The sequence below is a fragment of the Bos indicus x Bos taurus genome, chromosome 2 (genome assembly GCF_003369695.1).
Source record: "Bos indicus x Bos taurus breed Angus x Brahman F1 hybrid chromosome 2, Bos_hybrid_MaternalHap_v2.0, whole genome shotgun sequence".
NCBI lineage: Eukaryota > Metazoa > Chordata > Mammalia > Artiodactyla > Bovidae > Bos > Bos indicus x Bos taurus.
The window spans coordinates 8,632,149-8,658,780 of NC_040077.1; the positions used below are offsets into that span (position 1 = coordinate 8,632,149).

The 26,632-nt window shown below is 39.0% G+C and overlaps 1 protein-coding gene and 1 long non-coding RNA gene across 3 annotated transcripts in view; one reads left to right on the forward strand and one right to left on the reverse strand.

The window, feature by feature from the left end:
* Positions 1–2,202: 2,202 nt before the first annotated feature.
* Positions 2,203–9,999, reverse strand: LOC113901441. Its single transcript, XR_003513443.1, has 3 exons — positions 9,523–9,999; positions 8,743–8,812; positions 2,203–2,814 (listed from the first exon to the last, which is right to left on the reverse strand). It is a non-coding gene; the product is annotated as an uncharacterized LOC113901441 (long non-coding RNA).
* The window catches only part of TFPI (tissue factor pathway inhibitor), a 97,491-nt gene continuing 79,564 nt past the window's right edge, over positions 8,706–26,632 (forward strand). The window contains exon 1 of one of the 2 annotated variants that reach the window (XM_027555761.1): positions 8,706–8,933. The gene's annotated coding sequence lies outside the window, so the exon portion shown is untranslated. The remainder of the gene's footprint in view (positions 8,934–26,632) is intronic. The other variant, XM_027555769.1, reaches the window with a different exon arrangement.

Genomic DNA, 26,632 nt, shown 5'->3' on the forward strand with positions numbered 1-26,632 from the left:
TACTTAAAAAAAAATATATAGTCATATTCAGGTCACTGTGATATAACTAGATGAGATCCCCTCACCAGGCCAATTAATAATGCCTGCTCTGACTCTGGCCATAAATTTGAGCTTTTTTCTATTACTTAAGCTCAGTCAGAGCAACAAGAAAAGTTTCAACAAAGGAGAAAAAAAATCTCCCACAATTATGAGATGGATATATACAGATAACACCAGGCCATGGTAATGTAGGTTTCAAGTCTCCTCTGTGTTGGAAAAGTTGGCTTACAGCTCAATATTCAGAAAACTAAAATCATGGCATCTGGTTCCATCACTTCATGGCAAATAGATGGGAAAACAGTGGAAACAGTGTCAGACTTTATTTTGGGGGGCTCCAAAATCACTGCAATGGTGACTGCAGCCATGAAATTAAAAGACGCTTACTGCTTGGAAGGAAATTTATGACCAACCTAGATGGCATATTAAAAAGCAGAGACATTACTTTGCCAAAAACGGTCCATCTAGTCAAGGCTATGATTTTTCCAGTAGTCATGTATGGATGTGAGAGTTGGACTTTGAAGAGAGCTGAGCACCAAAGAATTGATGCTTTTGGACTGTGGTGTTGGAAAAGACTCTTGAGTATCCCTGGGACCTCAAAGAGATCCAACCAATCCATTCTAAAGGAGATCAGTCCTGGGTGTTATTTGGAAGGAATGAGGCTAAAGCTGAAACTCCAGTACTTTGGCCACTTCATGTGAAGAGTTGACTCATTGGAAAATACTCTGATGCTGGGAGGGATTGGGGGCAGGAGGAGAAGGGCCCTCGAAGTGGTCCCCCTTCCTGCAACATTACTATACCGACAAAGGTCTGTCTTGTTAAAGTTATGGCTTTTCCAATAGTCATTTATGGATGTGAAATTTGGATCATAAAAAAACTGAGCATTGAAGAATTGATACTTTTGAACTGTGGTGTTGGAGAAGACTCTTGAGAGTCCCTTGGACTGCATGGAGATCCAACCAGTCTGTCCTAAAGGAAATCAGTCCTGAATATTCATTGGAAGGACTGATGCTGATGCAGAACCTCCAGTATTTTGGCCACCTGTTGTAAAGAACTGACTCATTGGAAAAGACCCTGATGCTGGGCAAGATTTATGGCAGGAGGAGAAGGGGTAGACAGAGGATGAGAAGGTTAGATTGCATCATCGACTCTTTGGACCTGAGTTTATGCAAACCCTGCGAGTTGGTGATGGACAGGGAAGCCTGTCGTGCTGCAGTTCATGGGGTCGCCAAAAGTTAGACATGTCTGAGCAACTGAACTGAACTGAAGTCCTTTATATGTATACTTATATGTATTAATATATATGTATTAATCTATTTACTACTTATCAATCCTTGGAACGTTTACTATTATTATATTAGGGGAAAAAAGAAACTGAGGCCCAAATAGTTTAAATAATTAAGTAAACTTGCAAAGTTAGTAAGTAGCTGAGGCAGGGTTTACAGCCTAGCAGTCTTTAATAGTCAGTTTCCCAGTCGTGTGTGTGTATGACTTTGTGACCCCATGGACTGTGGCCTGCCAGGCTCCTCTGTCCATGGAATTTTAAAGCTGCAATACTGGAGTTGGGTTGCCATTTCCTATTCCAAGGCATCTTCCTGACTCAAGGATGAAACCTGAGTTTCTTTTATCCCCTGCATTGACAAGCAGATTCTTTATCTCTGTGCCATTGTTGCAGTCACGTGTTCTGGGAAACAAACTCACTCAGAAGGACAATGCAGATAGTGGAGTGCAGTTTATTACACCAGGGGGTTCCAAGGCAGAGTCTCCTCTTAGCCAAGGACTCTGACCAGTGTTTCTGAAAACCTTATATACCCTAAGTGTACGTGCCCAAACCCACCTCCCCAAATTCCCTGAAACTAGTCTGAACAAAGGAAAAGAAAGATACAATCAAAATTAACCCATGATTCATATGCCTTAAGCCTAGGTAGTTAACAGTGGACAATTATCAATAGGCCTGTGGTCATACCCCCAATAAGCATAATAGAATTTATTATTCTATTCGGTTACACAGATAATTAGGGTATTCTTTTAGGAAACAGAGAGTCTGGGTACGAGCCCTGGGGCTCTTCCATCCAGGGGGCCTGGTTTTCCAGTTGGTATGTCATTTCCATAGATACTGGGCATCTAGCTCAAAGTCCACAGTCTGGCCCAAGATGGAGTCCTGCTTTCAAGATGGAGCCTGTTCTGTCTGTTTCCTCCTTCATTCCCCGCTCTTGATGCTCTTAACTCATAGTATGAGCAGCATTCATAGTGATATATTGCACCCTGACTCTCCGACCTCCAATTTGGGAAAACTACACCAACCTTTGTGTTACAAAGTTCATAATACATCGTAAAATAAAGGGTCCACAAAGCAGAACTATCAAGGCAACTATAACAATGGTTTATATGGTTTTCCATCAAACACCCTTCACCCAAGATAGGATTGAAGTCCAAAAAGGAGGATTATTATCAGACATAACTTTTACCTGACCTTTCATGTCATCTAGGGTGGCTGATATATAGCCAGATAAATTAGGAATATATATACAACATTCAACTTTAATCATAGCACAGGTCCCTCTTTGTATTGAAACTATGGTTAGTTTCAAGATGATACCAGCAAGTCCTTGTAGCAGCAGTTGATTGTAGAGCTTCATCTCTGTTTCTTCTTTAAGATGATCTTGCTTTCACGAGGATCAGTGGGGTCCTGTTGTGTAGTCTGCTCCGCGTCCTCTGGGTCTGCGTGGTATGCTCTCTTCACCCTCATGTGGTGGATCCAGGGAGTGACACCTGCAACTTTAAGTGCAGTAGGGCTGGTTAGAACAACAGTATATGGACCCTTCCAATGTGGGGCCAAAGAGTCGTATTTCCAGCCCTTGATCACACCTGATCCCTGAGCATAAATTTGTGAATCTGTTCCCCAAGAGGGAACGGCACCCTTTCTTATACAAACTTAGTTACCTGATTTATTACCTTACCCAGTTGTTCCATCTGCTGTGAAATCTCATCTCCCCTTATCTGAGGCAAATTTGTTGGCACCTGTTTTATTATGGGAGGGGGCCTCCCGTACACAATTTTGTACAGAGAAGAGCCATGGGACTGTGGGGTCATCCTGAGTCTGAGCAGAGCCATCAGAAACAAGTCCACCCAGGAACAGTCAGTCTCTAAGATCCACTTGGAGACTGTCTCTTTAAGTGTCCAGTTGGTTCCTTCCACCGTCCCAGAACTCTGGGGCCTATATGCTGTATGTAATTTCCACTTGATGTTTAAAGTTTTGCTTACTTGTTATGCTAAATCAGCTACTAAATCCGGGCCATTGTCCGATCCAATGCTGGTAGGAAATCCCAATCTGGGAACTATCTCCCTAAGCAGGCACCAGGCTACTTTTGATGCTCTTTCAGTGCGGGTAGGAAAAGCTTCCTCCCATCCCGAGAACGTATATACCATGACCAGCATGTAACGGTAGTGTCAGTGAGGTTTCATTTCAGTGAAGTCCACTTCCAGGCGTTCAAAAGGCAGCATGCCTTTTACCTGAATCCCTGGAGGTTTCTGTCTGTGCCGAGAGGCAGCATTGACCTGTGAGCAGGCAGTGCAGTTCTGAGATATTGTCCTGCATAGGGAAGAGAGGCGGGGAACCAAGAAATATTTTCAAATTAGCTCTTCCAGTTTCTCATGGCCTAGATGGGTCGCTTGGTGTGTTTGGCTTACCAGAGTGGGTGGCAGCTCCTCCGGTACCAAGAATTTGCCACTTGGCAATTCCCACCATCCCTTTTCAGTCTTGATGGCCCCTTCTGCTTTGGCTAGTCGCTTTTGGGCTGCAGTGTATTTTGGAGAGTCTAGCGTTAGCTCAGGTAGCTCCGCCAATATAAGAGCTTTAATAGGGGCTTCACTTGTCACCCCCAAGCCCTCGGCTGCTTGTTTAGTAGCCTTATCTGCCAGTCTGTTCCCTGAGCCCAGGGGGTATCCTCTTTTTGACGTCCTCAGCAGTGTATGACTGCAACCCTTTCTGGTTCCCAGGAAGCATCTAATAGTGTCTTAATTTCTTCCTTATTTTTAATATCTTTTTCAATAGCTGTCAAAGGCCTCTCTCCTTATACCGAGCCCTGTAGCGTGGCAAAAGCATACCTGGAGTCTATGTAAATGTTTGTCTTCTTACCTTGTGACAGCTGGAGGGCCTGGATTAGAGCATATAGTTTGGCCTGTTGAGCGGGCCAGTGTGATGACAGAGCTACCCTCAACGATGGTTTCTTCCATGACTACTGTATATCCTGCCAATCACTGTCCTTGTTTCACCAGGCTGGTGCCATTGGTGTACAGGACCCAGTCTGTGTCCAGGATTGGCTGGTCTCTCAAGTCAGGTCTGCTGGCATATTTCCTTGCAATCTTGTGAGGGCCCACCTTCTCCCACAAGAAATGAGTGGCCAGATTCAGGGCCTGACAAGGCTCAGTAGTAACATAGGGGTTCTCACATAACAGTCCCTGATATTGAGTAATCTGGGATGTCGACAGCCATTTATGGGGGTCCCCTCACAGGAGAGTGTTGAGCTCATGTGGGACTTTTACGAACAAATCTTGGCCCAAAGTCAGCTGGGTTGCCTCCCAGACCAGTAAGGCAACTGCAGTAACTGCCCATAAGCATCCCAGCCACCTAGTGGCAATATTGTCCAGCTGATTAGAGATAAGTCACTGGTCAGTCCCATGTCCCCATAATCTGGGACAATACTCCCATAGCTACCTTGTCCTTTTTAGTCACGTAAAGTGTAAACGGCTTAGCAAGGTCTGGCAGGCCCAGGGCAGGTGCTGATGTAATTGTACAGGGTTTGAGTTCTATTACCAGTGGGATTTGTTTTGCAAGCCTGGGTGCGAGGGTGGGGGGTGGGGGGTTGGTTGTCTTCTACACAGACGTGAAGGAATTATTGAGTTAACTCTCTCTCTCAACTGTTTAGCCTGTCCGGTTTCCCTTCCTGGAGATCGTGCAACCTGCATTCATCTTGAGGGGTTACTGAGGGGAAGAATAAATAGGTGGTTGGGCCCACTCAAACAGTGTGTCTTTCGTGGGGGGAAAGGTCACTTGTGCCCCCAATTTAGACAGAAAGTCCCTTCCTAACAAAGGTACTGGGCATTTAGGGATGTATAAAAATTCATGAGTCACTTGGTGTCCCCACATTTGATATTTTCAGGGTAGGCTAGAGACTGGCGACCCACTCCAGTACTCTTGCTTGGAAAATCCCATGGACAGAGGAGCCTGGTAGGCTGCAGTCCATGGGGTGGCTAAGAGTCGGACACAACTGAGCGATTTCACTTTCACTTTTCACTGTCATGAATTGGAGAAGGAAATGGCAACCCATTCCAGTATTCTTGCCTGGAGAATCCCAGGGATGGGGGAGCCTGGTGGGCTGCCGTCTATGGGGTCGCACAGAGTTGGACACGACTGAAGCAACTTAGCAGCAGCAGCAAGATAATCGTTACTTTAGCAGAGACACAAAGGCTGCATTTATCACCATCTGAGACCCAGCAGCCTCTGGCTGGGTCTATTGGCGTATAAAGTCTACAGGCCTTGAACAGTCTTTTGCAGAACTCAGAGGGTGATTCGCTTTCCCTTTGAATCACTTTGGAGGGTTTTGCAATACTCATAGCTTTTGGGGGACCCCCTCAAAATAGTCATCCGACTATTAGTCGGGTGTGGAGACTAATAGTCTAATAGACTAACAGTCAATCTCCAGGTGGCCCCTCTCTTCGGTGTACAGTCCCACTTGGGCCTCTCCTCTGGGGTGGCTCGTTCTGCCCACCGCTGCGGGTTTGCAGTACCCTCAGGTGCCATTTCTCTTAACCATTTTCTGGCCTCAGTTAGGATCCTGTGTCTTTCCTCAGTGCTGAAAAGGGAGACTAGTAGTTGGATTATGTCATCCTATACAGGATGGTGGGTTTGAAAAATAGTCACCGTTAGCCTAATCATGGCTTGTGGCTCCCCCGAGTACAGTGGAGCGTGTCTCTGCCAGTTTAATGTATCCATAGAGGAAAATGCCTGGCAATAATATAGGCTACAGGGGGCAGATGGTAGGGCCCCATGCGTCCTGAACTAGAGGCTGTTGTAGCTCTCTGAGGGGCATCTGTAGTGGGGTTCTTTCCCCCTGTTCCTTGGCGGAGCGCAGCCTCTGTCTAATTGCTGTGTTTTCTTCCCCCTTCCCATCAGTACTCATCGGGAGAGGGGCATACAATCTAGGCGGTCCAGCTGAGGTGGAATTCTGAGGGTATTGACCAGAGGTCTCCATTGCTGGGATTGGAGCCTGCCAAAAGGGCGGCTCTACGAACTCCGGGAGAGCTGGTGGAAGAGCAGTGGCTGCTGCAGGAACTTCACCTGGCCCTGGATTGGGCAGTAAGGCGGCCTCCGGTCCTGGTGGAGCACTGGGAGGCGGGCGCGTCATTATCCAGTATGGGGGAGGGGTCAGGTCATCCCCTTCCAAATCCTGTAGAATTTTCCTTTTGATCATCAGTCAAATTTTTGTGCCATTAATATTTTCCCTTTCCCTTCTGGATACAGAACCTTGTCCAAGTAGGAGGGTCTTGAGCTAACCCTAGCCGTGAATCAGTATATGGATATTGATCCAGGTGTCCCGGCTCTCTTACTGTATAGACTGCTTCCACTATTTGTAAGTTCATGGTGTCCTCTGGTGGCCATCCTACTCCCATAGGGGGCCATTCGACCTCACAGAGTATGTGGAGGCGGTTAGGCTTCATCTTCACCCCATAGTCTCCTCCAAATCCCTTCTTTAAATTTTTAATTATGCACTCCAATATAGTTACCTTAGATTCACTTCCCCCCATCTTGCTTACCTTCTCGGGCCTTCTACTTTTCCTTTTCGTTCTGTCTACGAAGGTCTCAGTACCCTATGTACGTCTGATATTTCCACTCAGTGACACTTAAATTGCCGTTCTGCCTCCTTCCTAATTGGGGTGAGAAGAGTTACCTGCCAGATCCCAGAGGGAGAAGGGGGACCAGCGTGTCTTCACCTGCCAGTCAGCACAGCCGAACCAGAACACCACGTGATCCAAGACTGTTTCTCCCTTAACTTTTAAAGTTCGTTCTGCCTTGGTGGGCTTGATCAAGTGCAGATGAAAATGCAGATGGGTTAAATATCTCATGTCCCAGGCCATCTCTGGAAAAGCCAATTTGTACTCACTTATGTATCCCCCTTCTTCTAGCCTGACAATTCCAAGAGGGTCAAGAATTTCATAGCAGATGGGACACCTCCTTGGGGAGGGCAGAATATAAGCACACAAAAACCAAGTTTCTTCTCCTAAAAATCCCCTGGCAATTGCTTGGTCATAAATTTCCCCAAGATGGCATGGACACCACCTCCTAAATGACCTTCACAAATTTCCTTCCTAAGCCCTAACACTCTTGTCAACCTGTGTACCAAGCAATCATTGCCACCTGCCTATTCCAGGCTCCTGTGGTCTGTGCCCCTTCTAATCCCTCCCAGGGGAGTGGTCAGGCCCCCTCTTCCACCCTGCTGGGTGGGTTCCTCCTCACTTGAATGCTCAGTTCCCCTGCTGCCGTCCACTACCTGCTAACGTGAAAAGTCCGGGCATTGAGAAGTAGAATCCTTCCAGAAGGGCGAGGCGCCTTCCCCCTTCTAGAAGATTCGAGTTGCAAGGCCTCAGAGTAGTCCCAAAGGGGACTTGTCTCCTCAAAGTGAGGAGTTTCCCAACCAATGCACCAATGTTGTAGCCATGCATTCTGGGAAACAAACTCACTCAGAAGAACAATGCAGATAGTGGAGTGCAGTTTATTGCACTGGCGGGCCCAAGGCAGAATCTCCTCTTAGCCAAGGACTCTGACCAGTTTTTCTGAAAACCTTATATACCTTAAGTGTATGTGCCCAAACTCACCTCCCCAAATTCCCTGAAACTAGTCTGAACAAAGGAAAAGAAAGATACAATCAAAGTTAACCCGTGATTCATATGCCTTAAGCCTAGGTAGTTAACAGTGGACACTTATCAATAGGCCTGTGGTCATACCCCAATAAGTATAATAGAAGTTATGATTCTATTCGGTTACACAGATAATTAGGGTATTATTTTAGGAAACAGAGAGTCTAGGTAGGAGCCCTGGGCTCTTCCATCCAGGGGGCCTGGTTTTCCAGTTGGTATGTCATTTCCATAGATACTGGGCATCTAGCTCAAAGTCCACAGTCACCCAGATGGAGTCCTGCTTTCAAGATGGAGCCTGTTCTGTTTCTTCCTTTACCACCTGGGAAGCCCATCAGTCTACAACTGACAATACATTACATCAGCTCTCTAATCAAAGGGAATTTCAGCAGCCCTCAGATTTTTCCATAAATATAATGAGAATGTAGATGAAATAACTAGAAGAGAAATAAAGTGCTAAAAAGGCTCGCTTTATTAAGTAACAATGTAATGACAAATACGTAAAATTTTAGAAATATATAGCACAAGGGGGGAAAAGTGGATTTTTAAAACTAATTACAAAAAGAATCTTGGAAATAAAAGAAATAGTAATTTTGAAATCTTAGTGTCAGCTGATTCCTTTGTTTCCTCCATAATAGAAAAGGCTTTTGAATAGTTTGGCGAAATTAGCTTAAAAAGAGTTGCAGTGACCTAAACAGGAAGCCTGGCTGTTTCCAGCTGCGGGTGTTCTCCGAGGCTCTTTGCTCCAATAGACGGGAGCGACTTTGGGCTGGATAAAAGTCAAATTCTTACCTCGCCCTTTCACTGCAGGCAGGATCAGATTGCATTTCTTTCATTATTCTCCACGCCCCAGTTTCTCCATCTGTTTAAAAGAAGAAGTAGACAAGATAAATTCTCTCTTCGTTGCCTGGAAGGGAAAACAAAATGAACTCAATTCTGCTTTGAAAAAATCTTTCTAAGAACTTTCTTCAGAGATATTACTCGTGAGTACCTGGCAATAAATAACCTTTATTTCTTTTTCTTGGAGGAAAAGCAGGGTGCTGAGAGGCAAAGAGTTGTAGGAGAGGACCATTGTCTATAACCCTACAATGAAAATTGACCCTTCTCTGTAAATAAGTTGATTGTAATGCAAAACTAAATTCTCAGCATTTTGCATTGAATTTTAAGCAAATATATTATTTTTTTTTAAGTTGGTGAGATGTACCATTGTTTATAATTTTAAGCCTGGGTTGGCAGTTCTTTGCTAATTGTGTTTTTATTGGAATTTTCTGAAGATTTCTTTTAACCTTTAAATATTATTTAATCGCATATAAATAAGCACAATAAGACACTGACAGTCTTATGTTTAAAGAAAGTTCTTTCATTGCCATCAATTGCTGATGTTTAAAATAAGGTATAAACAGAATTCCTGTTGTCTATTTCATTCTAGCATTAACTAATCTCAAAATATTAAGGAAATATTTTACAAGTCTCCAAAGACAAAAACTTATATTCTAAGATAGTAAAATAAGAATAAACAGGGTTGTACTATATAAAGTATAATTATGTGAATTAAAGCAATAGATTACATACCTAATATGATGTACTGTCGTATTCTGGTTGCTTATAAAATGATATTAAACTTAGCTTCTGGTAGTAGAGGAAAGCACATAATATAGAAAAACACAACCACAGAACTATAATGAAACAAGAAAATTATTTATGTAAAGTACTTATTTGTATGAGTATTAATGAAAAATGAAAGCCAAGAGCAGTACTGTTCAGGAAAAGAAAAGAAAAGATAAGCAACAGCCACACTGTGACTCAGTGCTCTGGAAATTAGTCACAAAATGACTTGTATGTTTGTGATAATGTAAATATACAGGGCAGAACCCAAGCAGGAAACACGCAGCCCAGAGAGTCATAGTTTATGTGTAAAAGCATAATATTTCTATCAGAGGTTAAAAGTTGTGTCCATTTTGAGATACTGCAGAATTTTTTAAGCTAGCAAAATCTTTCATAAAACAGTTTTAGAATATATATATATATATATATATATATATAATTCCAGTGCATGATAATTTTAAGATGTATAATCTATATTTGATCTAATCTTTAAACTGAAGGGCAAATAATCTCTGAAAATGTATTGGTGTGTGAAATTTTAATTAGGGGTATATGGGTTAATAAAATGATACAAAGTGTCCTTAGGCATCAACAGACACGGAATACTCTTAATATGAATACAGATACTTAACTCTGTAGATCTAAGAATATAATTAACTTTATAGATCTAAGAGTAAAAGTTTAAAATATATACTTTTAACTGGGTTAATAAAATGATACAAAGTGTCCTTAGGCATCAACAGAGACGGAATACTCTTAATATGAATACAGATACTTAACTCTGTAGATCTAAGAATATAATTAACTTTATAGATCTAAGAGTAAAAGTTTAAAATATATACTTTTAACAATTTGAACGGTTATATGGGGAAGCCAAATTTGTCTTATTCAGGTAACCATAAAGTCTTAACAGAGAGCTTTAATGATATGTCTACTATTAATAACTTGGTTCCTTTTTCTATTAGATATGCTCACTTGTGCAAGTTTTGTTTTTTTGTTTTTAATGTACAGTTTTATATCTTTAAGCTTTTGTTTTATCTCCAATATCTAGATCAAAACACCTTTGAGAAATGTGTCTTATTCAAATGCATTATGCCATCAGCTGATGCTTGCTTGTTCATAATTCTAGGCTTTATTTTCTTATTGGTTGTACAACAACTACTTTGCCAGAATATTCTAATATAAACAATATTGCTAAATTTAAAAATAATAATCTTTGAAATGGAAAATTGTTTTGTATCAAACTATAGTTTTCATAAAACTAATTTGCTTCTTCCTAAGAATTAATTACCTGATCTTAGTTATTTACACTATTCAAATTCAAAACATAATTGGACAGATGACAAACTACTAGAGGAAAAAAAGCCAAGATGAAAAGGCTTTATGAATTCCCAGAACACCTAGCAATCTAACCAAACAGCAGATGTACTATAGATTCTTTAGGAATGGTTGGTTTATTAAATTGAGTGTCACAAACTCTTAATACAGATTTCAACTGACATCTCTACTTAATAGAAGAAAAAAATGAAAATAAGCATTGTTGCCCACAAAAGGTGGGGTGGGGGAGGAGAGATAATATGAAAAGGAAAGGAAGGTACTCAGGATAGAGTTTTCAAAAAAATCTTGTTTGTTGGTATAAATTGAACAAATTCAATGATAATATTGATTAAAAATTAGTTAATTGTATCAGCTTATCTTTGCTAGTAGACCAGGTCTAAGAACTGTACTGCAGACCAAATCATCTTTTCTCAATAAAGGCTGTCTTCAGCCACCCTTTTTTTGTTTACCATCTAAAACATTTAACTCTGCTAATTAAATTTGCAGAGTTGTCTTTAAAAAAGTAAACTTTTAAATGTGTTATGTTTTTATAGAAATATTCCAGTACTATAATGATTTCTGATTCTTACCATGTGCATTTGGAGAAACCTGAATTCTAGACTTGAGATGACTATTGAAGTCCTATTTCTGCATATTAAGTCTCACCAAAATGAAGAAAGAATTCAAGCTATTCCAGAGAGTGCTCTTTCTGCTAGACTACCTCTCCTGGGCCTCTGTAACCCTCAATGAGTGCTTTCTTAGAGTGATGTATCATCTCTGTGAGCCCAGTCCTCCTATTACTCTTTTCTCCCTGTCTTCACTTCTCCAAGTAGCAGATGCTTTGTAGAACCAGAACCTAGGATTCAGCTACCAATAGGCTGAGGGCACTCTAGTCATTTCTACTTTTCTTCTTTTCAAAACCAATAAGAAAAACATTGGATGCATGTCAAATCTGCTATATTCATCTCTCCTGGCCTTCCTTTGGGATTCTATGTTCTTTCCTTAGTTGGAACAACAAAATTTTTAAATTATTTTAAAAACAAAAGAGGTCCATGTTCCATAGAAGAAGTCCCAATGCTGCAATATTTCTATCCCAAGTTTTTCTATCTGGTAGACCACTAGTCCTGGGGAGACAGTTCTCTCTGGACTGAATAAATATTTCATGTTATTTATTGGGTTATTTCAACATCAGGAATGTGGAAGTACCCATTAGTATAGCATGATATGATATGATATAATATATCATGATAATATAGCATGATGGTGTTTTTATTGCTAAGCATAGACTACCATTGATCCCCTTCTGTACCACACCCTCAGTGCTGCCACCACACTGCTGTTAACCTCATTTTCTCTCTCCTACTCATGTTTCTCACCAACATCTATCCCATCCTTGAATACTATAAAAACCTATTTTTAAGTAACACCTCATTCTTTACTTTGCAAGGCTTATAAATGGAATCAGTTCAGTTCAGTTCAGTTGCTCAGTCATGTCCAACTCTTTGTGACCCCATGAACTGCAGCACACCAGGCCTCCCTGTCCATCACCAACTCCCGGAGTCCACCCAAACCCATGTCCATCGAGTTGGTGATGCCATCAAACCATCTCATCATCTGTTGTCCCCTTGCCTCCTGCCCTCAATCTTTCCCAGCATCAGGGTCTTTTCCAATGAGTTAGCTCTTCGCATCAGGTGGCCAAAGTATTGGAGTTTCAGCTTTAACATCAGTCCTTCCAATGAATACCCAGGACTGATCTCCTTTAGGATGGACTGGTTGGATCTCCTTGCAGTCCAAGGGAGTCTCAGGAGTCTTCTCCAACACCACAGTTCAAAAGCATCAATTCTTTGGCCTTCAGCTTTCTTTATAGTCCAACTCTCATATCCATACATGACCACTGGAAAAACCATAGTCTTGACTAGACAGACCTTTGTTGGCAAAGTAATGCCTCTGCTTAATCTAGGTTGGTCATAACTTTCCTTCCAAGGAGCAAGCATCTTTTAATTTCATGGCTGCAATCACCATCTGCAGTGATTTTGGAGCCCCAAAAAATAAAGTCTGCCACTGTTCCCACTGTTTCCCTATCTATTTGCCATGAAGTGATGGGACCAGATGCCATGATCTTAGTTTTCTTTATGTTGAGCTTTAAGCCAACCTTTTCACTCTCCTCTTTCACTTTCATCAAGAGGCTCTGTAGTTCTTCACTTTCTGCCATAAGGGTGCTGTGACCTGCATGTCTGAGGTTATTGATATTTCTCCCGGCAATCTTGATTCCAGATTGTGCTTCTTCCAGTCCAGCGTTTCTCATGATGTACTCTGATATAAGTTAAATAAACAGGGTGACAATATACAGCCTTGACATACTCCTTTTCCTATTTGGAACCAGTCTGTTGTTCCACGTCCAGTTTTAATTGTTGCTTCCTGACCTGCATACAGATTTCTCAAGAGGCAGGTCAGGTGGTCCGATATGCCCATCTCTTTCAGAATTTTCCACAGTTTATTGTGATCCACACAGTCAAAGGCTTTGACATTGTCAATAAAGCAGAAATAGATATTTTTCTGGAACTCTCTTGCTTTTTGGATGATCCAGAATATGTTGGCAATTTGATCTCTGGTTCCTCTGCCTTTTCTAAAACCAGCTTGAACATCTGGAAGCTCACGGTTCACGTATTGCGGAAGCCTGGCTTGGAGAATTTTGAGCATTACTTTACTAGCATGTTAGATGAGTGCAATTGTGCGGTAGTTTGAGCATTCTTTAGCATTGCCTTTCTTTGGGAGTGGAATGAAAATTAACCTTTTCCAGTCCTGTAGCCACTGATGAGTTTTCCAAATTTGCTGGCATATTGAGTGTAGCACTTTCACAACATCGTCTTTTAGGATTTGAAATAGCTCAACTGGAATTCCATCACATCCACTAGCTTTGTTCATAGTGATGTTTCCTAAGGCCCACTTGACTTCACATTCCAGGATGTCTGGATCTAGGTGAGTGATCACACCATTGTGGTTATCTGGGTCATGAAATGGAATAAATAGCAGAAATTGGGTGAGTCTCCAGAATAGTGGTGTTTGTTGTAAAATACTGGTAATATTTTTAAAGTTCTTTTACACATAACCTTCAGAGTATCCCAGGAAATAAAGCAAAATGTTTATATTAAAATATCATATGGTGGCTCAGATGGTAAAGAATCCACCTGCAATGCAGGAGACTTGTGTTCAACCTCTGGGTCAGGAAGATCCCCTGGAGAAGGAAATGGCAACCCACTCTAGTGTTCTTGCCTGGAGAATTCCATGGACAGAAGAGATTGGCAGTCTATAGTCCGTGGCGTCTCAGAGTCAGATACAACTAAGCAACTAACACTCTACTGACTCTTTTATGTGCAACTGATTTTAAATATACAGGACTGTAAAATGAATGAACTTCTGATTCATGCTATGGTAATGAATTTGAAATCATTATACTAAGTGAAATAAGCCAGACATAAAAAAAGAACAAATGATGTATAATTCTACTTACAAGGAATTTATCTACAGTAGGCAAATTCATAGAAAAAAAAAAGTAGAATTGAGGTTAACAGAGTCTGGAGGAAGGAATGAATGGTAGGTTATTACTTAATGGATACAGAGTTTCTGCTTGAGGTGATGACTGCAAAAACATATAGGTGTAATTAGTGCCATGAAGTTGTACACTTAAAAATACTTAAAATTGAAAAATGAGTACAAGAAAAATAATATTTTGGTTTTTTTTTCCTGTTTTTCAATATACATAGTTTCTATCATTATGTCTTCAGATTTACTTGTCTTTTCTTCTACGTCCAATGTGTTTATAGTCCCTTCCAGTGTATTTTTCATCTCAAATATTGTTTTCATCTGTGGAAATTCAGTTTGAGTCTCTATCTTCTTTCTCTATTTAACACACTCAATATTTTCTTTAGTTTCTTGAACATATGAGTGTAACTAAAATTTTAGTTTAAATATTCTTGTCTGTTAATTCTATTTTCTGTGTCATTTTGAGCCTTCTAATTATATTTTACTGTTGTTTGTATGTCTTGTAATTTTTATTTGAATGGCTAATATTGTGAATATTATCTTCTTAAGTGCTGCATATGCTGTCTACCAGTAAATAATATTTAGTTTTGTTTTGAGTTACTGTTTAACTATTTGCAAACAGTCTGGTTTTTTGTTATCTCACTGTCAAGCTTTGTTAAGCAGAGTCAGAAAAATGTTTACTCTATGGTTAATTTTCTCCCAGTGCTGAGGAAAAAAAAAAAAAAAACCTTTCTGACTACTCAGTGCACCATGAAGAGGTTTTTGAAATTTAGGGACAAGAAATATTTGCAGCTTTACATGTGTTTTAAGTGTTATTCCCCTTTAACTCATTAAGGTGGTTCTTTACCCAGATTTAAGTGATATTCTCTCATGTGTTCAGTAATAGATATAAAGCTGAAGAGTTGAGGCCATCTGAAGATTTCTGGGTCTCTCTTCCTGTATAGCTCTCTACTCTGTTACTCTGCCATGAATACTCTAGCCACTGTGGCCCCTCCAGAGAATATGCTTTCTACTAAACTCAGGGAGACCACTGGGCAATTCCAGAGCCTCCTCTTCCTGTCTTTGAATGTAGAAATTCCCTTCAGTCAGCGTGCTGGAGCAGATCAGAATGTAGGGCTGAAATCTTGTTTCCCATCCTTATGGGATTACTGCTCTTCACTTACCAGTATTTAATTAGCTCAAATATTATTTAATACATTTTGACTGTTTAATTTTTTTAAGTTGTTTCAGGTGGGAGAATGGAGAAGGCAATGGCATCCCTCTCCAGTACTCTTTGCCTGGAAAATCCCATGGACAGAGGAGACTGGTAGTCTGCAGTCCAGGGGTTGCTAAGAGTTGGACACAACTGAGCGACTTCACTTTCACTTTTCACTTTCATGCATTGGAGAAGGAAATGGCAACCCACTCCAGTGTTCTTGCCTGGAGAATCCCAGGGACGGGGGAGCCTGGTGGGCTGCCCTCTATGGGGTCGCACAGAGTCAGACACGACTGAAGCAGTGCAGCAGCAGCAGCAGCAGATGGGAGAATAAATCCAATGTTAATCCATTATAGCTGAAAGTGGAAGAACTACTTTTCTTTAAATTTTTACTTTATATTGGCATATAGTTGATTTATAAAGTTATGTTTAAGGTATACAAAAAAGTGAATCAGTTATACATATATCTATTCTTTTCCAGATTCTTATCCTATATAGGTTATTACAGAGTATTGAGTAGAGTTACTTGTGCTGTAGAATAGGTTCTTGTTGATTATCTGTTTTCTATTTTATATATATATATACTAAGTGAGTGTCCGTGCTCAGTCATGTCTGATTCTTTGCAACCCCATGGACTATAGCCCACAAGGCTTCTCTGTCCATGGGATTTCCCAGGCAGGGATACTGTAGTGGGTTGCCATTTCCTCCTCCAGGGGATGCTCCCAACCCACGGATCAAATCTGCATCTTCTGTGGCTCCTGCATTGGCAGGTAGATTCTTTACAATTTAAGCCACCTGGGAAGATATATAGTAGAGTGTATATGTTAATCCCAACCTCTTAATTTTATCTCTCCCCCCGAACTTTCCCTTTTGGTAAACAAAAATTTGTTTTCTAAGTCTGTAAGTCTGTTTCTGTTTTGTAAATTAGTTGTATCAGTTTTTTAGATTCCACATATAAGTGATATCATATGATATTTTTCTTTCTGTGACTTACTTCACTTAGCATGATAATCTCTAGGCCCAACCATGTTGCTGCAAATGGTAGCATTTCATTATTTGTTATGACTAATATTGCGTTATATATGTGTACCACATCTTTATCCATTCATCTGTCGAGGGACATTTAGATTGCTTCCACATCCTGGCTATTGTAAATAGTACTGCAGTGAACATTGGAGCAGATGTATCTTTTCAAATTATAGTTTCCTCCAGATAAATGCCTAGGAGTGGGATTGCTGGATCATATGGTATCTCTATTTTTAGTTTTCCAAGGAACCTCTATACTGTTTTCCATAGTGGCTATACCAGTTTACATTCCCATCAGCACTATAGGAGGGTTCCCCACCCTCTCCAGCATTTATTGTTTGTAGATATTTTTGATGGCTGTTCTGACTGACATGAAGTCATACCTCATTGTAGCTTTGATTTGTTTTTCTCTAGTAATTAATATTGAGCATTTTTTCCTGTGCTTTTTGTCCATCTTCCTTGGAGAAATGTCTATTTATATTTTCTGATTGGGCTGTATTTTTTTATATTGAGCTGCATGAGCTCATATATATATATATATATATATATATATATACACATACATATATATGAGCTCTTTTTTATATTGAGCTGAATGAGCCATTTGTCTATTTTGAAGATTGATCCCTTCATGGTCATATCATTTGTAAATATTTTCTCCCATTATGTGGGTTATCTTTCCATTTTGTTCATGATTTCTTTTGCTGTGCAGTGTGGAAGAGCATTTTATTTTTAAATTTATTAATACTCTAAAAAACTAAAAACAAACATAAATAGACATATATTAAGAGCATGTAAACTGTAATTCATTGATTGTCCTGGATAAGGTAAATATTTTTTGCTTGCTATATCTTAGTAACTATGCTAAATGAGTAAATATATTTACATATTTATATAATGAATAAATTCACTATTTCTAAAAATTAATTATTTCATCTCAGATAAACAGTTTGTTTCATTATGATTTTCTGATAACAGTAGCTATTTGGGTGGCTAATATTTTACTCTCTTATTTTAGATGATAAATTAATCCTACTAGCTTAAAACCAATCAAATTGTCACTTGTTCAACAAGTATTTCCAAAGTTGAGTGCTGAGTGTTATTTACCTAGAGCTTCAAGAGTTTTGTAATGAATTTAAGAGTGGCTTTACTGATAGTTTCCTATCACAATTTCTCACAATTATCTTTCCTCCCCTGATTCCTGGATATGTGTACATATTGAAAGTTTGGAAAGTTCATTGACAGCACAAATTAAAACTTTTTTCTTTTTATGAAAGGAAACTTAGTTTCAAGTATTACTTGCTTAATTATATATACAAATTGAGATAAAAAGATAATCCCAAATGGCAAACATTGCAAACAAAGTATATTTAGCATTAGAATTTGTTTTTATAATTATTAACAGTGTGAACATTATTCAAGTTTCTATGCATCTTATTGGTTTTGGGTCTCTTTTGACATAGTTATTCTGTCTATGAGGAAAGGAAACAGGTACACAATAAAGCAATCATTATGGCATGTACATCCAGGCAGTAATGCAGGTTTATAAAAATGAAGAGATAAGCAATAAGCAGTAGAAACACTCAAGCTCTCCTTTCAGTGGCAATAATTTCTTTTCAAGTTTCAGATTTTATATGTTTTTCTCTTAAGGAATTGCTGAAAAATATGCCAGTGGAAGAAAAGTGTTTAACTAGAGAGAATTTAAATTAGCCTCAATTCACATGGCAAGAGAGGGTTCTTTTTTCTATTCGTGGTAAACTTTGGCTGAAATTCCTTTAAATCTATTTAAATTTATTAATTACAGCCCTAAAGAAAGTAAAAGTTTCCTTAGATACCAGTGATTGCCTGCCACTACTATGTCAACCTTGGTCTCCCATCCCCTCTTCCCTGCATTCCATATTACTGTCTCCTTATTCAGAGGACGAAGAGATACAAGTGACACCTATCCTTCTGAATAGAAGCTTCATCTGAAAAGATATGAGTGAATGAGCATTCATGAATGGTCCTCAAAAATGTGTGAGAAAAATATCTGAGCCATGTGTGTATTTGTTCCTTAGGATCTTACACATAACCATGAAAATTGTATCTGAACATGATAATATTCAAGGAAACCAGTAATAGCATTAGGATCAAAAAGAGTGTCAAGTAATAATATATCCTGAAGAAGGCAAGATAAAGATTTCAAAGGCAGATAAACTTGGCATAGGATGAATAAGGGTGGGGGAGAGATGCCTAAGTTATCCTCTGGGTAAGAAACTTTTGAGAAAAGATCTTTTATGAAAAGCCTAGGAGGAGATTAAATTTAAAGCCTCACTTCTATCATTACCATTGAATCAGTCTCTCAGTCATGTCCAACTCTTTGCTACCCCATGGACTGCAGCATGCCAGGCATCCCTGTCCAACACCAACTCCTGGAACTTGCTCAAACTCATGTCCATCAAGTCCAGTGATACCATCCACCCATCTCACCCTCGGTAATCCTCTTCTCTTCCTGCATTCAGTCTTTCCCAGGATCAGGGTCTTTTCAAATGAATCAGTTCTTCGCATCAGGTGGCCAAAGTACTGGAGCTTCAACTTAAGCATCAGGCCTTCCAATGAATATTCAGGATTGATTTCCTTTAGGATGGACTGGTTGGATCTCCTTGCAGTCCCAAGGGACTCTCAAGAGTCTTCTCCAACACCACAGTTCAAAAGCATCAATTACAATTCAAAATTACACTTGAATAAGCAGAATCAATTTTTAACATCTTCCAAGCTGAGCATTAACTGTATACTTCTTTTAATGTTTTTTTGACCAGTACACTGCTGTGTTTGTTTGTTTGTGGCTGCACTGGGTCTTCATTGCTGCATGCAGGCTTTGTCTAGTTGAGGAGGGTGGGGGCTATTCTCTGATAGTGGTGCATGGGCTTCTCATTGCAGTGGCTTTTCTTTTAGTGGAGCACAGGCTTTAGTAGTTGCAGCACACCGGTTTAGTAGTTTTGACTTGCTGGCTGTAGGGCATGTGAGCTGTAGAGCAAAGGCACAGTAGCTGTGGTACTCAAGCTTAGTTGCTCTGCAGCACATAGGGTCTCTACCGCCCAGGGATTGAACCTGTGTCCCCAGCACTGGCAGCAGGATCCTTATTCACTACACCACCATGAAAATCCTAACTATATACTTTTTATATATTAGATCTTTTGCAGGATTAAAAAAAAATGTGTACAGTGTGATAAATTTTAGTCATTTATAAATCAACCTAATTATTAGTATTGAAAGTAATGTAGTACAAAATTAAAACTCTGGTCTTCATTGCAAGAAAATTGCAATCAGTGAAATTAACTAGCCTTTTAACAAGAGCATACAATCGGATTCCTGGTTATGTGTTGGTAGAATTTGGATAGGGGAAAATGGAATGGCAATTTAGAGAAACTAGCTGATTTTTATAAAAATATAAAATAATGAACATTCAATGTGAGGAACCAAGAGAAAACACAACTCTTTATAGGATGCTATAAATAAAAAAATGAAGTGGCAACAGTTTCCTTTCATTCTCTTGAGTCCATAGTTCATTCTTTCATAGGTCTGACATTTTAGTCTGAATGGAAATGCTGAAGATCAACGTGTTAATGGTTCCTGGAAGAATGTGACTCAGCTGCCTGGAGCCCCCCCGTTCCTTTACAATGATGATTCAGAACGTTGAACTCAGGATGTCATCTTAACACATGGGTGTAGTCACCAACAGATGCAGTACGAGTTTTCACTAGAGCACAATCAGAAATTCTCAGGTTTTTCACATTAAGATTTATTTCACTCACAGTTGCACTCACTGAAGAGGGAGAAAATTGATCATTATTGGTTTAACATATTTATTGTACTTAAGTATAAAACTTTAGCTAATATTTGGAATCATAACACTTTCATAGTCAGACACAAAGTTACCTGATCATTTATCTGAAACCAAAATGTTGTAAATATCTAGCCTCGGGCATATTGAGTGTAAATTTTGCTTCTTTTTCCCTCAAGGAAGTGATAGCATGAGAATATTTTGTGGGAAATTCCCATACATGTACTAACATGTTGCTTTCTTTTTCTTATAATACAATTGATACTATCAAAAGCAGATAGTTGAGGAGTGTCCAATATATTTGTCTGAGCAGAGAAAATCTAGGATTGCAAGACTTTAAAAGGAAATGCGGAAGCAGACTTTATCTATTCATCTTTAAAATTTAAAAAAGGTAATATCAACTTGAATTATATGAGCTATGAATCAAGGTCTTAATTAAAACCCTGTTAGGAAGGTCTCAACTGTCTTTCTGTGTCTTTCCAAAATACATATACCTCCTGCTTAAGATGTTACAGTTCCGTCACTCAGTAGTGTCTGACTCTTTGCGACCACATGAACTGCAATACGCCAGGCTTCCCTGTCCATCCGCAACGCCCAGAGCTCGCTCAAACTCATGTCCATGGAGTCAGTGATGCCATCCAACCATCTCATCCTCTGTTGTCCCCTTCTCCCTCTGCCTCCAATATTTCCCAGCATCAAGGTCTTTTCCTATGAGTCAGTTCTTCACATCAGGTGGCCAAAGTATCGGGGTTTCAGCTTCAGCATCAGTCCTTCCAATGAATACACTCAGAATTAATTAATAGATTAATTATGATTAATTATGTAATCAAGAGATTGATGGATGGACATATAAGAGAAACAGTGGCCCTGAAATACCATTTTCTTTTTATTTTATTTTAAACTAATTTATTTATTTTAGTTGGAGGCTAATTACTTTACACCATTGCCATACATTGACATGAATGTGTCATGGGTGTACATGTGTCCCCCATCCTGAACCCCCCTCCCTTCCCATTCCATCCCTCAGGGTTGTCCCAGTGCAACGGCTTTGGGTGCCCTGTTTCATGCATCGAACTTGAACTGGTGATCTATTTCACATATGGTAATATACATGTTTCAATGTTATTCTCTCAAATCATCTCACCCTCGCCTTATCCCACAGAGTCCAAAAGTCTTTTCTTTATATCCGTATCTCTTTTGCTGTCTCGCATATAGGGTCATCGTTACCATCTTTCTAAATTCCATATATATGCATTAATATACTGTATTGGTAATTTTCTTTCTGACTTACTTCACTCTGTATAATAGGCTCCAGTTTCATCCACCTCATTAGAAAGGATTCAAATGTGTTTTTTTAATAGCTGAGTAATATTCCATTGTGTATATGTACCACTGCTTTCTTATCCATTCATCTGCTGATGGATATCTAGGTTGCTTCCATGTCCTGGCTATTAAACTGCTGCGATGAACATTGGGGTACACGTGTCTCTTTCAATTCTGATTTCCTCCTTGTGTATGCCCAGCAGTGGGATTGCTGGGTCCTATGGCATTTCTGCTTCCAATTTTTAAAGGAATCTCTGTGTTGTTCTTCATAGTGGCTATATGAGTTTGCGTTCGCACCAACAGTGTAAGAGGGTTCCCTTTTCTCCACATCCTCTCCAGCATTTATTGTTTGTAGACTTTTTGATAGCAGCCATTCTGACCAGGTGAGATGGTACCTCATTGTGGTTTTAATTTGTATTTCTCTCATAATGAGTGATGTTGAGCATCTTTTCATGTTTGTTAGCCTTCTATATATCTTCTTTGGAGAAATGTCTATTTAATTCTTTGGCCCATTTTTTTTATTGGGTCATTTATTTTTCTGGTATTGATCTGCATGAGCTGCATGTATATTTTTGAGATTAATTCTTTGTCAGTTGCTTAATTTGCTATTATTTTCTCCCATTCTGAAGGCTGTCTTTTCATCTTGCTTATAGTTTCTTTCATTGTGCAAAAGCTTTTAAATTTAATTAGGTTCCATTTGTTTATTTTTGCTTTTATTTCCTTTACTCTGGAGGGTGGGTCATAGAGGATCCTGCTGTGATGTATGTCAGAGAGTGTTTTGTCTATGTTTTCCTCTAGAAGTTTTGTAGTTTCTGGTCTTGCATTTAGATCTTTAATCTGTTTTGAGTTTATTTTTGTGTATGGTGTTAGAAAGTGTTCTAGTTTCATTCTTTCACAGGTGGTTGATCAGTTTTCCCAGCACCACTTGTTAAAGAGATTGTTTTCTCCATTGTATATTCTTGCCTCCTTTGTCACAGATAAGGTGTCCATAGGTTCATGGATTTATCTCTGGGCTTTTAATTTCTATTTATTTCCATTCTCTTATTTCCATTGATCTAAATTCCTGTCTTTGTGCCAGTACCATACTGTCTTGATGACTGTGGCTTTGTAATATAGCATGAAGTCAGGCAGGTTGATTCCTCCAGTTCAAGTCTTCTTTCTCAAGATTGCTTTGGCTATTTGAGGTTTTTTTGTATTTCCATACAAATTGTGAAATGATTTGTTCTAGTTCTGTGAAAAATACTGTTGGTAGCTTGATAGGGATTGCACTGAATATGTAGATTGCTTTGGGTAGTATACTCATTTTCACTATATTGATTCTCCAATCCATTAACATGGTATATTTTTCCATCTATTTATGTCACCTTTGATTTCTTTCACCAGTGTTTTATAGTTTTCTATATATAGGTCTTTTGTTTCTTTAGGTAGATTTATTCCTAATTATTTTATTCCTTTTGTCGCAGTGGTGAATGGAATTGTTTCCTTAATTTCTCTTTTTGTTTTCTCATTGTTAGTGTATAGGAATGCAAGGGATTTCTTTGTATTAATTTTATATCCTATAACTTTACTGTATTCATTGATTAGCTGTAGTAATTTTCTGGTGTTCTCTTTAGGGTTTTCCATGTAGAAGATCATGTCATCTGCAAACAGTGAAAATTTTACTTCTTATTTTCCAATCTGGATTCCTTTTATTTCTTTTTCTTCTCTGATTGCTGTGGCTAAAACTTCCAAAACTATGTTCAACAGTAGTGGTGAAAGTGAGTACCCTTGTCCTGTTCCTGAAAGCATTTAGGGGAAATGCTTTCAATTTTTCACCACTGAGGATAATGTTTGCTGTGGGTTTTTCATACATGGCTTTTATTATGTTGAGGTATATTCCTTCTATGGCTGTTTTCTGGAGGGCTTTTATCATAAATGGATGTTGAATTTTGTTAAAGGCTTTCTCTGCATCTATTGAGATAATCATATAGTTTTTATCTTTTAATTTGTTAATGTGGTGTATCACATTGATTTGTAAATATTGAAGAATCCTTGCATCCCTGTGATAAAGCCCTCTTGGTCATGATGTATGATGTTTTTAATATGTTGTTGGATTCTGTTTGCTAGAATTTTGTTGAGGATTTTTGCATCTATGTTCATCAGTGATATTGGCCTGTAATTTTCTTTTTTGTGGCATCTTTATCTGGTTTTGGTGAAATACCATTTTCTTACCCTACTAAATAATGAATGCCTAGAAAAGCAGAAACAAATGGGAGAAAAAATAGAAGTAGCCAAAGGTCTTATTGTATAATTTTCTTTCTTATTATGGACAGTAATGATAATAGAGAAAAACATAGTAAATATGTTCACAACTGTTCTTTCTTCTCTCACACCAAAATTCATTGTATTTCTTTGTATTTTTTCATTTCATTTGGAATTACTGGCATTAGTAGTTGAGCAGAATTGAATTCTCAGAAATCTCCAGTTTGGTTTAGACATATAATACCATGTTTTGTTTATCCCATCTATTTATTTATATTCCCACTTAAAGGAAAGAAATGAAAACAGCATACTATGAAGATCTTTGCTGTTAAGTAAACTGGATTAGGGGGATTCCCTGATAGCTCAGTTGGTAAATAATCACCTGCAATGCAGGAGACCCCAGTTCAATTCCTGGGTCAGGAAGATCTGCTGGAGAAGGGATAGGCTACCCATTTCGGTATTCTTGGGCTTCCCTGGTAGCTCAGCTGGTAAAGAATCCGTCTGCAATGCGGGAGACCTGGGTTTAATCGCTGGGTTGGGAAGATCCCTTGGGGAAGGGAAAGGCTACCCACTTCAGTATTCTGGCCTGGAGAATTCAGGCCAGAATATACAGTCCATGGGGTTGCAAAGAGTCAGGCACAGCTGAGCGACTTTCACTTTCAAACTTGATTAAATTAAGAGATCAAGTGGGCTTTATCCCAGGGATGCAAGGATTCTTCAATATCCGCAAATCAATCAATGTAATACACCACATTAACAAATTGAAAAATAAAAACCATATGATTATCTCAATAGATGCAGAGAAAGCCTTTGACAAAATTCAACATCCATTTATGATAAAAACTCTCCAGAAAGCAGGAATAGAAGGAACATACCTCAACATAATAAAAGCTATATATGACAAACCCACAGCAAACATTATCCTCAATGGTGAAAAATTGAAAGCATTTCCTCTAAAGTCAGGAACAAGACAAGGGTGCCCACTTTCACCATTACTATTCAACATAGTTTTGGAAGTTTTGGCCACAGCAATCAGAGCAGAAAAAGAAATAAAAGGAATCCAAATTGGAAAAGAAGAAGTAAAACTCTCACTATTTGCAGATGACATGATCCTCTACATAGAAAACCCTAAAGAATCCACCAGAAAATTACTAGAAATAATCAATGACTATAGTAAAGTTGCAGGATATAAAATCAACACACAGAAATCCCTTGCATTCCTATACATTAATAATGAGAAAACAGAAAGAGAAATTAAGGAAACAATTCCATTCACCATTGCAACGGAAAGAATAGAATACTTAGGAATATATCTACCTAAAGAAACTAAAGACCTATATATAGAAAACTATAAAACACTAGTGAAAGAAATCAAAGAGGACACTAATAGATGGAGAAATATACCATGTTCATGGATTGGAAGAATCAATATAGTGAAAACGAGTATACTACCCAAAGCAATCTATAGATTCAATGCAATCCCTATCAAGCTACCAACAGTATTCTTCACAGAGCTAGAACAAATAATTTCACAATTTGTATGGAAATACAAAAAACCTCGAATAGCCAAAGCGATCTTGAGAAAGAAGAATGGAACTGGAGGAATCAACCTACTGACTTCAGGCTCTACTACAAAGCCACAGTTATCAAGACAGTATGGTACTGGCACAAAGACAGAAATATTGATCAATGGAATAAAATAGAAAGCCCAGAGATAAATCCACGCACATATGGACACCTTATCTTTGACAAAGGAGGCAAGAATATACAATGGATTAAAGACAATCTCTTTAACAAGTGGTGCTGGGAAATCTGGTCAACCACTTGTAAAAGAATGAAACTAGACCACTTTCTAACACCAAACACAAAAATAAACTCAAAATGGATTAAAGATCTCAATGTAAGACCAGAAACTATAAAACTCCTAGAGGAGAACATAGGCAAAACACTCTCCGACATACATCACAGCAGGATCCTCTATGACCCACCTCCCAGAATATTGGAAATAAAAGCAAAAATAAACAAATGGGACCTAATTAACCTTAAAAGCTTCTGCACATCAAAGGAAACTATTAGCAAGGTGAAAAGACAGCCTTCAGAATGGGAGAAAATAATAGCAAATGAAGCAACCAACAAACAACTAATCTCCAAAATATACAAGCAACTCCTACAGCTCAACTCCAGAAAAATAAATGACCCAATCAAAAAATGGGCCAAAGAACTAAATAGACATTTCTCCAAAGAAGACATACAGATGGCTAACAAACACATGAAAAGATGCTCAACATCACTCATTATCAGAGAAATGCAAATCAAAACCACTATGAGGTACCATTTCACACCAGTCAGAATGGCTGCGATCCAAAAGTCTACAAATAATAAATGCTGGAGAGGGTGTGGAGAAAAGGGAACCCTCTTACACTGTTGGTGGGAATGCAAACTAGTACAGCCACTATGGAGAACAGTGTGGAGATTCCTTAAAAAACTGGAAATAGAACTGCCTTATGATCCAGCAATCCCACTGCTGGGCATACACACTGAGGAAACCAGAAGGGAAAGAGACACGTGTACCCCAATGTTCATTGCAGCACGTTTATAATAGCCAGGAC